The sequence below is a fragment of the Balearica regulorum genome, chromosome 5, assembly GCF_011004875.1.
Source record: "Balearica regulorum gibbericeps isolate bBalReg1 chromosome 5, bBalReg1.pri, whole genome shotgun sequence".
NCBI lineage: Eukaryota > Metazoa > Chordata > Aves > Gruiformes > Gruidae > Balearica > Balearica regulorum.
The window spans coordinates 63,947,288-63,961,313 of record NC_046188.1 but is presented as its reverse complement, the minus strand read 5'-3'; the positions used below and the strand labels follow the sequence as shown (position 1 = coordinate 63,961,313).

General features: G+C 35.7%; 2 long non-coding RNA genes across 2 annotated transcripts in view; one reads left to right on the top strand and one right to left on the bottom strand.

Annotated features, from left to right (window-relative positions):
* The window catches only part of LOC142602121 (uncharacterized), a 94,062-nt gene extending 82,684 nt beyond the window's left edge, over positions 1-11,378 (top strand). The window contains exon 5 of the long non-coding RNA XR_012835829.1: positions 11,252-11,378. This is a non-coding gene — a long non-coding RNA (uncharacterized LOC142602121). The remainder of the gene's footprint in view (positions 1-11,251) is intronic.
* On the bottom strand, positions 8,391-11,408 carry LOC142602119 (uncharacterized). Its single transcript, XR_012835827.1, has 2 exons — positions 11,284-11,408; positions 8,391-10,261 (listed from the first exon to the last, which is right to left on the bottom strand). It is a non-coding gene; the product is annotated as an uncharacterized LOC142602119 (long non-coding RNA).
* Positions 11,409-14,026: the final 2,618 nt, after the last annotated feature.

The following is a 14,026-nucleotide window of genomic DNA, read 5'->3' as shown; positions in this document are numbered from 1 at the left end:
TTATAAAATATTTAAATACTTCCTCCGCTTCTCTCAAGAGGAAATGCCAAATAGCAAAGAGGAAGGAGATTCCAACTTCTCCTGTTTTTAGTGTGAGGTTCTTATTCCCCTTTGCTTTATCACTCCCTTCTCCCAGAATAAAAACCTATTACTATTTTGTGATGCATATCCTGATCCAAACTTCATACATATGCATTGCCATATGTTTCACACATCATACGCTTTCCTTAGTTTCATTTCAGGTTCAACATCAACACTCTTTACCCATCACGCTTATATACACATACTTTGTTCATTTCACACATCTTCCTATGTTTGCAGAATTGAATAGAGAAGTTGAATTGACTCTACATCTTATAGGGAAGAAGAGATGCAGGCCCTTCTATGTCATCCTTATTCTCTAGTTACTTGAAAAGAATAGCATAAGATATTCACTGACTATGTGAATCCAACCTAAACTCCCTTTCCTTGTGCAGGAGTATAAATCCAGTGAAATTAAGAAAGAAAACAATTACGTAAAGCATCAAGAGGAGAAATTACAAGCAGCTTTGGCTATCTCTAGGCAGCATTACAAAATCAAATTTTAGATTCCCTCTCACCTGTGGAATGCCTTGCTTAGTTTAATGCCCAGGTTACCTGGGGACGGGTAGTTGTCTGAGTAGGAATCCTGAGGCTAACCTCCTGGCACAACCTAAAGCAAAGACTTAGCTTACAGCCTGCAGGCTGCAGGGCAAGCCCTGCTGCAGCTCAGGATGCTCAAGGCAAGAGACCTAGACATACATTTTAGACTCCAAAGAGAGTATCATGGTTTTCCAGATAATGAAGTCCCAGCAATATAGAAGGAATCCTGCTTCTAATGAGTGAATGGCAAAAAAAAAAATAGGGCAGTGTCCTGGTTCTGGCCAGAACCAGGACAGGCAGAAAGGAAAAGTTTCAGGGGTTGTCCAGGTTTCAGCCAGGCTAGAGTTACTTTTTTCCTAGCAGCTGGTATAGTACTGTGTTTTGGATTTAGGATGAGAATAATATTGATAACACACTGATGTTTTTAGTTGTTGCCAAGCAGTCAAGGTCTTCTCAGCTTCTGATGCTGGCCTGCTAATGAGAAGGCGGGTGCCCTGGGAGGGGCACAGCCAGGGCAGCTGATCCAAACTGGCCAATAGGATATTCCATACCATATGATGTCATGCTTTGTATGTAACTAGGGAGTGGGTTGGGAAGCAGTGTGGCTCAGGAACTGGCTGAATATTGGCTCTGGGTGGTGAGGGATTGTGCTGTGCATCACTTGTTCTGCATATTCTTTTATCATTATTATAATTATTGTTACTCTCTTCCTTTTTTGTCCTATTAAACTGTCTTTATCTCATCCCATGAGTTTTCTTGCTTTTTCTTTTTGATTCTCTGCTGTAGCCCACTGTAGGGAGAGTGAGGGTGTGGCTGTGCGGTGCTTAGTTGTTGGCTGGTGTTAAACCACAACAGGTGGTTGTTCCCAGCTCTGAATCTCCTGAGAAATGGCTAAGGAACTGCCTGTAGAGGACTTCTCACATTTGAAGCATGCTTTTAGGATACTGCAATGGATAGGTGAAATGACTGCTACACAGGACACGACAGGAATTGTAAGGAGTCTTTCCTGGAAGTCTTGAGTTTTTTGGTTGGTTTTGGTTTGGGGGGGTTGGGGGGAGGGGGGAAGGAGGGGGAGGCACATTCTGTCATTCTGTGATTTACCTGCCCAGTAGCTGAGGAAGGAATTGTAAGGATTTTTTTTTTTTCCCCAGTAGAAGTGAGATGATATAGCAGCCTTTTTTTTTAAATCCTGCTTTCTTTTAAGATCATAACTATATTATTATGGTATGCTAATGTACTTGGAGCAGGTGCTGTAAAATAGCATTTCTTATTATGTTTAAATTTTACAGTCTGCATTTACAGTTTATAAGAAAATCAGCACTTGGAATTGTGAATCTCAACATTTCCAGATTTATAATAGCATTAGGCATTCCACCAACACATTTAGGATCTTACACAGGAATACTATATGCTTGTCTAGGCAATGATCCTTTTGATTTGTTTTCTACTTAGTATTTTAGTTATGGTGATAGATGGGAAGTATTTATGTTGTGGATGCTTACAAATGGATAACAAAATTAAGAGTTCTATTTTGTTGTAGAGGAAGAAATTGTTTGCTTGGTTTCTTGACCTGTATGGTAATCTTTGGTTCCCAAACTGAGAGATCTAGTGCTGTTCGGTGTTATTGATGGACAAATTGACTTTTGGACTTATTTAGATATTGAACAACAAATCTTCAAACTTTTTTGAGATCCTTACAGTCATTAATGTAATCATTTTAGATTATGCATAATGCAGTCAATGTTCTTATGTATGGGGTGGCTACCCAAAAATTTACTTGGGTAGCAATTCTGTTCTGCTGATACCTGAAAAAAAGCAGATGGGTCTCACAAAGTACAAATGTTATGGCTCTTAATATGAGGAGCATACACAATCTGGATATTTTCATTTATATCTCTACTGTCCCTATTTGAATATACTTCATTTTTAACTGTGTTTTGCAGTTCTATTTCAGAAAATGTGAAAGTGAGACCTCCTATAAAATAACTAATAATTTAGTGATTTGCTCACCAGGAAAGTGGAATACTGGAGTTCATCTCCCTTCTCCAAACCATGTCATGTACAAGCAGCATTTGGGGAAGGAAGTAGGAATTAAGTGTTGTGTTGGCTAAGGGTACAGGTGCTTTAAGAGGTCCTGTTCCTAAGTCACTAACCTGAGCTGCTCAGGGCAGCAAACCCCAGGGTATGGATGTGAGCTATTGCTTTAGAATCCTGCAATAACCTGGTTCATCACTGCCATTAACCTTTGTTGGGGGAGGCACCTCACTTGACCTCTACCCTTTCAGAACCCTAAATATCAGAGGAAACAACCACTCATTTGATATTTGCACAGATAAGAATACAACTTTATTCTCCTTTGACATTTATATACAGTTACATTATGGTTTTTCAGATAAATGTCAAAGGAAAGGTTTCCAAACCTGACATTTTTTAATAGTATGCCTAAAAATGTTGCGGTCAAATGAAGGACTGTGATTCATGTGGCACTTGGAATGGTCTACCTGTTTTCTTCACACAACTTGAAGGCTAATTCCAGCTAAACAGAGATGCATGGTAGCACCTAACCAAAAAGGAAAATGGGAGAGTTCTCTGTGGAATTCATCAAGCTGAAGCAGAAAAACTCATTGTCAAGTAATAGGCACTCTTAGTCTTACTATCAAAGAGGTGAATAACCATTTTAACCTCTCTGATGAGGTTCTAGATATTTCACACAGGGAGGATTTAACATTTAATACCAGATTTACTTATTTGTAGGTGCTTGACATTATACAGGATTTTGATTTAGCACAGTGATACCACAAGGTACTGAAATCACAATACATGTGCAAATTATGCTTCACAGAATACAGAAATTGCACTATAGAATTGAACCACAATACAAGTCTGATTTTCATTACTGGTCTTTATAATATGCTCACTGTCAAGAGACTGGGCATCCCCAGTTGCCAGGAAGGTATATGTGGTTTGAAACTAGCTCAAGCCTATTCTCTTCAAATTTCCTTTTATCTTTTTTGTTCCGCTTTTATAGTCTGTGTTGGATTGAGCCACCTACACACTCAGCCCACGTTAGTCTAGCTAACTCAGGAAGACATTCACAATCTTTTGATTAGCAGAAATATTTACACAACCAGTTCTTCCACTCAATTGACCCAAAGCCACCCTTTGGTCTCCTTTGTGTTGAGCTAAGTTCAATTTCCTTTGTAACAGCAATGGTCTGTCACTCCCTCCATTCTTCCCTGAGCCTCATGAGTATATCACCTTCACCCATATCCTGTGAGTCTTCTTCCAGTGTAGAGGTTTATTGATTGGTCACAAACTCATAGACTAGTCCAGTTCTTTCCAAGAACTGATAGGATGTGCATTACATCAGGAAAAAAGGATAATGACAGATAAAAACTAGAGTGACTTTTAATATAAGCAAGTCAGCCACCATCTTTCAGGGATTTTTAACTATGTGCCTGATTGATAGATTAAATTTTCTTTTCCAAAAATATGCACAGCTCACTTGTGATCAAAGAGAGTGGTGTTCTTGAGTTGGCCCAGCAAAGTGAGATGCTGTTCCATTGAGTTACTTCAGAAGACGGCTTCATTAAAGGCACATGGGATTTCTGACAGCATTTCTTCAATGCTGTTGAACTCTACTGTTGATACTATATTCTGTTTATAAGACCTTGAAAGGATGTTAGTAGATACTGACAAGTTTGCAGATTTGTCAATAAATAACTTTGCAATCTATTTTACAGTGGTATAAGCCCTTTTAAAAAAAGCTACAGTGAGATTTTATTACTTTACAGGATTTTCTTTTGCTCCTTTACAGGAGAAAGGGACATTCGTTCATATATGTACATTTATTTGGTATAGACAGAATTTACTGCCTAATGATTAATAGATATTCTAAGAATGCTCTATTTTATAGACAGTTACTTCTGCTGTCACTAAATGTTCCTGGCCAACAAGGTGCTACCATTGACTTTTTGATTTGTATCAATCTCTAATAAGTGACCATTAAAAATATATTAATCATGTATTAACATTTTAAATTTTATGTATGCTCTGTAGTGAATTATCCTTAAGAAAATCTGAGGATTGTAAATGTACATCTCAGCCTCATAAAAGTGTTTAAGAGGCACCCTTACGCTCTCATGCAAACTACCAAGACTTGAGGCACGGGCCCATAGTGATCATTGCCAGCTTCCCGGAAGGAAAGCGGTCTGAAAGCAAGCAGCCTCTTGTTCTCCTGCTTTGGCTCTGCTCTGCTGGTAGGCTTAGGGAGGGACCGGAGTAACTTGTTCTTAGTGTAGGGACTATCAGCAAGTGTTGTTACCATAACACCCCTTTGGAGCAAAGATTTATGAAAGGGAACAAAGGACCAAGCCATCAGGAATGTTCCTGATGCAGACTATAAATGCATAGTCTATAAATGCAAACTTTAAATAAATAGTGTGTGAGAGAGAGAGAAGAAAGGACTTGACAGATGCAGATAGATTTCTAGTTTTCATGTATGTTGGGTGCACCAAAGGTGGTATCTACAGACAGTCCTTAGAGTTGTAACAAAATCTTAAAAAATAAAATATTTGTGAATATTGTTTCCTCTTTACTGGTTACCTTTAGCTCAAAGACCTCTATGAAGCTATATAGAATATCCTCAAGTAAAATTTGTTGTGGACAGTAGTTTAACATGGACAATAATAGCAGGCAGGAAAAGAGATTTACAACTTCAAGCTGCAAATCAAGATGCAGCTTCAGCTGCATCTCTTTGTTCCACCTTTATGCTTATGATTAACCATGTTGTTTGTAATAATACAAATAAATTTTGCTTATTCAAGACAAGGGAGCTTCTTTTCTCACATTTTTCTTTATAAACTCTAGCCCAAAGTCGCAATTGATATTGTGAGCTCTTTTAAACAGCAATGTGTATTTCCTTGTGATGTATTGTTGAACTGAATCTCTGCTTTTCTTTCCATATTTCTATGAAATCAAGTATATAGAGTTATTTCAGCTGTTCATGGGACATTTTGTTCAATTATACATACCACCCTTATCCTGGCAGCATGCCTAGAAGTATCTCACTGTGGTTCAGACAATGATCATTAAATGTCATTATTTATCTCCGTGGAACAAGACAGAGAAGAAAGTCCAGAGTGGGCTAGTTCTTGTTTTCACCTGGTTCTACATGCTTTTGTGTCCTGGAATTCTGCACTAAAAGAACAAGGGCTGCTCACCGCTGCCCCCTATATCCCTCCACTGTTTGTGTCAACCATACTCATTAAATGGCCATGGGCCAAAAGTTCAATCCTTTAAGCTCTATACACAGATAACTGCAGACAGTTGAAGTTGGCTTAGGCCCAGTTTTCATTTGAAGCATGTGCTGGTCTTTAGGGTTATACGCCCACCCACAGCCCCCATAAGAGGAAAATGAAATCAAAATTAGACTGTTAGCTTTTGAAATAGGAATATACTTTGAAAATAAATTATGAATTATAAAAAGGTACTTCTTTTGCTTTATATCATGTTTGAGGATGAATCACATAACATCTTGAGATAGCTAAACTCTTATTACTGACATTTGTATTTTGTTCATGAAAAGGAGTTTCACCCATCAAGAATTTCTAATTATATTGGCTGATCATTACAGCATTGCAGATGTGAGCAAGCATAATGTTTAAAGGCAGAAAGAAAAGCTGTATAGTGAGGACTCTTCTCATCATTTTGATGTATGTGCAGATGAATAATGGCAAGGTAGAAGGGAGAGAAATAGAAAAATGTTGGAATGTAGAATTATGAAACTGAGTAACTCCATATTTACCAACTAGTATCTCTTGGATATTTTTTCCGGAAGTTGGGAATGGTAAGGGAGGCAAGCAAACCTTCAACCCATTCTTTCATGTTATTTATCCCATAATGTAGGAAAATGTGTCTTACCATCATAGACTAACCACCAGGGGAGAAATCTGTCATAATTTCAATGCAAAACATTCCTAGCAGGCGCCTTGATCAGTATGGCAATTCAAAGAACAGAACAAAACCAGCTATGTCAAAATATAATTTTTGACGTTTTTAGATAGAGAGTTCTGAATTAGATAGAAGGGTTTGTCTGAGGATTGTCAGTCTATGGAAAAGACACAAACTGAAATTGGATCCCAATCAGAGTTAACCATTACACTGTTGTTCTTTTAATTCCCAGAGAATTCATATGACATCCCTGAGGACATGATTGAAACCTCACTGAAAATATTAGGCCTGATTTTCTTAACAAACATGACTAACTGTACTAGGTGAAACATATGTGTTAATGAACAAGGAATTTCATTGTTTGTCCTTAAATGCATGGACTTTTTATTCCTTTTTTACTTATTTTATTTCATTCTGTTGTCTCAGAAAAAAAAAAAAAAATCACCCAAATTTCTTTCCAGGTTTGGATTTTCAGTATCATTTTACCAATGTTGGCTAAAAGAGCTATTAGGGAAACGGTTATATTCAAACTTTATGAAAACCATTTGATTTTTACTAAAATTAATAATATAAAAATTCTTTTTGTCATATGATTAAGTAAACAACAGAATTGGAAACATTTATTTGGTGCTAATCAACATGGTATCTGGTTTGGTATTCTTCCTTTAAGATAGTGAATAATCCCATGGAAGATGTTGCATAGTGATGAATTTACATTGCACTAATAAGCTGTTTTGGTTATCCCTGGTCAACTCTTCAGGAATTGTGTGAGGCATTTTTTGATTTCTGAATACCATAAAGGTAATTAAGCTTTTTTCCTCTCCACAAAATAATTGTAATGAAAATTTACTTCACCAAAATGTCTAAGTTAGATGCCAGATATGAAATCAACAATTCTCGTATATGATTTAGATTCAGGATGAACATATCCTTGCATACCCGAGTAATTTAACATTAGTGCTATTAGGAGGACTAATGAGTTAGATCTGTCTTTACTATATCTTTTTATCCTTATCTTCTTTTTAAAATGTATTTCTAAACTGACATCACAGAAGAACATATAAAGTAAACTGGAAAACAGAAAAAAATTTGCTTATTCTATCATCAGAAAAAAAAGGAAAAAATTAAGAAAGAAAACAATAAGAGATATTGAAGAATGAGTTCTACTTAACTGAACTGTTCAAAGATACTCTACAGACCTTTAAAACATGAATTGGAAAAAACTAGTCTATGCTTGTTCAAAAATGTGTACTTTGAATGAGGTTGAAAGAGAAAGTAAAAAAAAAAAAAATGCAAACAACAACACAAAACATCCCTTGTAAACATCAAATGGACCAGTTAGAAAAGAATGGCCATTGCCATACTTGGAATTTTGTTATTCCATGTCTGGGCCAGGTTTGCCTTCTCACCATTAGAAGAAAATTCACATCTGCTTAAGTTTTTTTAGTAATATATAATCCCAGCCATTGAAATTAAAAACAGGTGCCAGTTAAATGAAAAGGCGATGTAAAAAAAACCCTACACAATATGTTTTCCATAAGATGGGAGAAGTATAAGAAAGAGAAAAAAAAGATTGTTTCAAGTCATACAGTCAGAGAATCAAGGAACCGAAATAAAAAAAAAAATAAAAAATCATGAAGGTAGGATCTTTAGCATGATTTCATCCTTATATATTAAGATCTGAAAGAAGTTGTACAGTCAACAACATCTCTACTTCTCCATCATTTATATCAGTATCAGAGAATCTGAGGTGAGAAAGTCCATTATGGTTTTCTAGTCTGGTCTCTATTCTGGATGCATTAGACTTTGGATCCCCCCCCCCTTTCTCCATGAAAGACATGTTCTCTCCATGAGACACCAACTGATCATACATTGGTGCCTACTATACAAAGTAAACACGCCAGCAGATAAGCAAACTACCAACACTAAAGAGCAACTGAAAAGATGATCAAAAAGTAGACATCACTAAAATTTGAAATAAGCAACTGGACTGACTAGATCAGGAGAAGGAAGGACCAGATTTGAGATGGTATAAATGTGGCTGTTGTCACATGAGTTGTGGAATATCTTGTTGGCTAAAATTTGCCCGCAGGAAGTTATTAAAATAATACCTATAAAAGTAAACATACACAAGATTACTTCATCTTAAAAAGGTTGTATAAGAGATACAATTTGTTCAGATAAAGGGGACCATCCAATCCCTTAAAATAATTAGGCTCCAAAAAGACAGGTTGGGTAGGAGACAATCTACATACTACGTCATTCATTTTAGGGCTATCCTGGAATAATAAAATATGACTTTTTTTGCTAGGAAAGAGCAAGGTTTATAGTCAGAATGTAAGGGGAAATGATACTGTCAAAGCAGAGAAAACAACTAATAGAGCATTTGATAGCTGTTTTGCTTTCCAATGGATCCTTTTCATTCATAGAGCTTAAAAGTCATAGTCTGTCAAATAGCTTCAAAACTACAGGAATAATTTTGTGAAACCCCAAAGTATGAACTAGATGTTTCATCTTTCCTTTCTTTCAAGGTCTTATATTCAGATGATAGAACTCAGGACTTTAAATTTAGGGATATAAGAGAAGTCATAACATAAAGCTAAACAAAGCAAGACAAATTCTAAAACATTTTAAAATTATGAGGTTAGGAAATACGATTACTTTTTAATTACAATGATGCAAATCTTGAGGAAATGTGAGAATTAAAGTCATAGTTCTCTTTGACCTCGTAGAAATCGGAATCAAGTAATTTGTTGAGGCACCCAAGCTCTTAAAGCTACCTTATTTTACAAGGAAAAAGTTGTGAATTTACCATATGAAAATTGCCCTTAATTGAAATGGAGATTGACTCCTAACTGCCTCTGTTGCAAGGGAACACCAGAAATTAAAACAAAACTTTTTTTTGCATACTATAATCTAAATGCTGTACTCCTATATTACTTCTATTGCCATTTATAAAACAGATGGAAGACTACATTTATTTTATCATACTATTTTTAAATAGCATTACACTATTAATAAAAGTGAGCATTTCTGATTTTTGTCCAAGAATGTTAAAAAGCCATGCTGTTTGAAATGAATGCTGAAACAATTAAAATTGTATTGCCCAAAAAACCTTTTAGCTCCGGTAAATTAATCTAAACTTCAAAGAATATTCTATTCTCCAGTATTTATTTACAGTGTTGAGTGCTGAGGAACTTTATAGTGAAACAAAGTTTTAATACAATACTAATGCATTGGAAATCAAACATTGTTGACTTTAATTTTTAGCAACCCAAAGAAACCTGTGGTTTCATTAGGCAGTTTGAAGGGACAAGGTACATGTTTTGCTTTGGAAATTTTCTAACATTTCTTTTTTCTATTTCTAGTAAAAATACAGAATTGTCAAATTTTCTTGTAGAAAATTGTCAGAATGTCTAATTTTGGAACACACCAAATTGAAATTTTTTCTTGAACTTAGAAACTTTTTTTTTCTTTTATAGTAGCTTATTAGACTCTTGAATTTTTCACAGCATGGTCCAAAACCTACAAATTCAGGTGTAGACGAGTGCCTACAGCTTTCATTTGCTAAAGACAAGGAGTAGCATTTACTCATTTATTTAACAATATTACAATAGCTAGTGGGGCATTCTTCTGAGAGTGGCAGTCTTGGATTTTTATCCTTGATTTCATATTTTCTCCAATGACTCTGTAACACAAAATGTGCATACAAACTTAGGAATAGGCAGTAGAGGCAAAGTTTATTTCATTTCAGATTTGCTGTGAGCCTTATAAGTTTAGGCACTTCCAGGAGCTGATGTCAGCAAATAAGCAGTGGTTTTAGGCTTGGGCATCTAAATTCTCATTTATGTCCTGGACAGGTAAGCCCGTTACCCAGTTTTGCTCTAAGTACCTAGCTCATGTGTGTAAAGGTTGAGTTTAACAGGGCTGGGAGATAGTGAAGAGTAAAACAAATAGAAATTGATTCCAGTAGTAGGGTTAGGAAGCATCGGGGCAGGGCAGACTCTGTACCAAGCTCTTTCAGGATGAAACAAGAAACTATTGTATTCAAGCCAAAACATATGGAGGGAGGAAGAGGAGGAGCTGCTTGCCAAGCCAAATATAAAGAGGCACTGCTCCTGAATTTAAGGAGCAACAGTAGATGGGAGAAGAGGTAAAATGAGTTTTTCTGTGATGATTTAAGAAATATTTATGATAGATCTTTCTCAGAGAGAAGAGGATTATTGGAATATCACACTGCTATTCAGTGTTTCTTAAGAATAATTACTTTTTTCCCTGTTCTGCCCACATGCTTGATACTATGTCAGCATAAAAGAAGGCATAGCTCATGTTTAAAGTAAATGATTTTTCATTAAGAGAGTCATGAATCTTGTGACCAGCAGCAGCAGTCTTCAAACTGCCCAAACCAGAGTTTCTAACTATAACTTATTCAAGATTCTTAATTATCTACAGTAGGTTCCGAAAACAATACTATAACATACAAATGAATTTGAAGATAAGAGATCATAGTTGTCAAAAAAGAATTCATTTTTTCTTAAACTTTTGCATTAATCTTGAGCATCAAATTCAATTCCTCTCCCCCCAGGCTCTGTTCTGTTACTCTATATTACTTTGGCTTTTCTTCCAAAAGAACTTTGGCAGTATTGTTTTCAGCACCTGAAATATAATGCAGTTACAGGAATTTCCTCAGTTGAGGCCCTGTTTGGTTACCTCTGGGGAAGATCTGCCAGAGGGGTTTGTGACAGGAGTAAGCAGAGTTCTCCATGAGCAAGGAGGGAGCAGAAAGTTCAGCTCCTTGGGAAGACACTTTGCTGGAGTGTCTCATCAGTACTCTTCATTTCCAGCTCTAATGAACACAGCCGTAATGGGCGTGTACAGAGAGATGGCCCTCCAGTGAGGCAGGCAGAACACAGGAAGGGCAAATATCTCTGAGACAGGAAGGTGGGTAAAGCCATTGTGTAATTCACTGTGAAGCATCAGACATGGAAAAACTAATAGGGTGAAAATGGAAAATTTAACTAAGAGTATAAATTTAGAGGAACTCCCAACTCCAAGACTGGCACATTAGAATGAAGTCTATATAGGCAATGCCGAATAAAAGCCACAGGATAGTGATTTTTAAATCTTATTAGTGTATTATGTGGGATTTTTCTCTGGCTGAAGCTTCTTTTTTTTATTATTTACTGCATTGAACATATGACTGAAATATGTGTGTACTACCTAATATGCTGCTTCTCTCAAAACAGTAATTTAAGATGAATCTCATTTAAAACCCTCTTTCTGAACAGATAAACAAAGCGCTAATGTATTTTTAATGAGGTAAGGTGATTTCTTGCTGTGCAAATGTGCCTAGACCTGTAAAAACACCGTTTTCGTTTTACCCAGTGAGGATAATGATGAGTATTTATCAATGCATCATTGTCCTATTCTGCTGGTAAGGCTGACCTAGTGAGCTACATACATATAAGAACTAGGGACTCCTCTGCCAATAAAAAAAGTCAGTATTGCTGTTCAGAAATTGCATTTTTTTTCATTGTTTGAAGTATTTTAATGTCATTGACATAAATTTCCATGATCTCGTTTGTTTGAATTACAGCTTTTGGTTGAATTTGTCATTACTTCTGGTGGGGTTGGGGGTTTTTTTGTTTGTTTTGTTTTGTTTTTTACTTATGCTTCCCTGTTACAGCTGCTGATCGCATTCAGAATGGCACCCAACAGAACTGGGGGAATTTTCTTGGGTTTCACCATGCTTTGAATAGTTTCTCATGGTCAGAACAAAATCACACTCTTTCTTTCTAAAAAATCTTTGCTGTCATGTCATTTCTTCAAATACAGAATCATTCGCTTAGCAGTTTTGATTTCTCTCTCTCTTTTTTGTTTTAATCTTTGTTTTCAGAGAGGGTATGGAAAGCATTGAAAAAGAACAATAAAAGTGTTCTCAAAGCACAACATGATAATATTTTTAGAAAACAAAGCCAGAAAGAAGGTTGGAAAAAATACCTGAAATGCAGCTTCTGAAATACAGAAATTTCCCCACAAAAAAATGAGAGGAACCCCCCCCCCCCCCCCCGAATGAAAGTAAATTGTACTCTTTATCCAAACCCATCTGAACCTCCTTGGTTCTACTTAACATGAAGCACTCTTGATACCTTGGGATATTTCAGTTATTATTATATATTAGACCCTTCAGACCATAGGAGAATAAGATGATGATGATGAGCAAAAATGCATGATTTTGTGTATTTTTACATTATACTGATGTATTTCATTTTTTTTCCCCCTTAGTGTTATCTAAATTGGTTTCTGACATTTACATGTTATTGTTACTATGATTATTACTTGTTGGGCTATGGCTTTTGTTTTCCTTTTACATGTTAGCCATGGTAACAGGGAGAAGTTCTAATCTGGATAACAGACCTATTACAAATTTGTTTTTTAATTTTTCAGGAGGGGGGATATTGTATTTTACACTAAATAAATTCTATTAATTTCTTATTGTCTCCCTAGTTTTTAAGTTATGCTAGTCATGGCATTATTACTCATAACTAAATTTAGCAAAGCCCTAAAGTACAGAGTTATCTAATTTGATATAAAGCAATGGAAAAGTTCAAATTTATGTAAAATCTCTGCTTTTGGGCACAGGTATAATATAAGCAGAAACTTGCAAGGAAAAGGTATATTTTGATCAATAGACATTTGAATTAATGTCTAAATGGTTAATGTATATTGAATACAAAAAGATAGATCAGAGAGAATCTTGGAAACTATTTTCCTTTCATTTCCTCTTTGTTGAAAAACCGCTTCCATAAAATAAATAATGATTAATCCTAAATTGGACTCCAAGAGGTTTTTAGCGCTGCTAAATTTGCAAGAGTATTTAGCGAATTATTGGCACTTAGTTTTTTCCAGTTGGGAATTCTTGTGGAAATATACATATTTTTTAAAATATCTAAGGCCAACTTAGCTAATCAGTAATAACAAATACTGATCTCAGTGTGCAGATTCTAGACAAAGACAAGGGAACGGTTTTAGGAGCATTTAGTTTCAATGAATGGACATTACAGTTTTGAAGAAAACTGAGCACTGCCATCTTTTGTTGAAAGAGACTAACTGCAACATTCAAATGTCAATATTTGGATCGGTACTGATTTGTATACACTACTTTCAGAAAGTTTGTTTACTGCTAAGACAGATGTTTTTTCTTACTAAACACAAGAAAGAACATTTTCTGTATTTGGTGAATATTTGCTGAGGCAGAAGATTTCAAGCATGAGCACAGTTATGAACAAGAGTCAGGCCAGGACCTATACTCCTATACTATACTTTTATAAGTGAAACCACTTCAGGCTCAATCCATAAGAATAAATATGATCTTTTTTATGATAAAGACAATGCATTGAAGTTTGATTTGTTAATGTAGCTGATATTTTTAAGAAAAAAAAAAAAGTACCTC